Source organism: Palaemon carinicauda, chromosome 3, assembly GCF_036898095.1.
Source record: "Palaemon carinicauda isolate YSFRI2023 chromosome 3, ASM3689809v2, whole genome shotgun sequence".
Taxonomy (NCBI): Eukaryota; Metazoa; Arthropoda; class Malacostraca; order Decapoda; family Palaemonidae; genus Palaemon; species Palaemon carinicauda.
Genome location: NC_090727.1, coordinates 161357403 through 161357997, shown reverse-complemented (window position 1 = coordinate 161357997; position 595 = coordinate 161357403).

The following is a 595-nucleotide window of genomic DNA, read 5'->3' as shown; positions in this document are numbered from 1 at the left end:
GGTCCGATCATGTGGAAAAAAGTAGTCAAAAGATTGTATGATTAGGAAGTGCTATGAGGTAAGAGGGGAGGAAGATCTATAAAAGTTTGGATAGATGGATTGAAGTTCAGATAGATCTTTAATATGCAGGAAGCACATGGGTGAGGGCTTCAGGGATATGGTGGAATGTAACTAATGACGGTAGTAGGAACCGCGCCAGGACTCCTAGGTTCTGGGAGGAAGGACGCTGGTGACTAGTACAGTTGGCTTCATTAATTCTGGTGCACTTCACGAGAAGTTAAGAAGACGTCAGTGTACCTGAATTAATGAAACCGACTGTACAACACACGAACATACGCTATCGAGGTCTGAGTGATGTCAGGCAGGGCAGCCGAACGGGACTACGGTCTACCCCAAAGCCAAAGCAAAGTTCTTCAAAAAGAGGGCAGCCTTGCTTACCCCATACAATAGGAAAAAGCACTAATAAAAAGATGAAAGTAACAGTGACTTGTATTGTTCATCTTTAGAGACAGCCTCTATTAAGGGATACAGCTTAATGTTGAAAAAAAAATACACACACATATAAATATGCGTGAAAGTAACGGGAAAGCGTTAT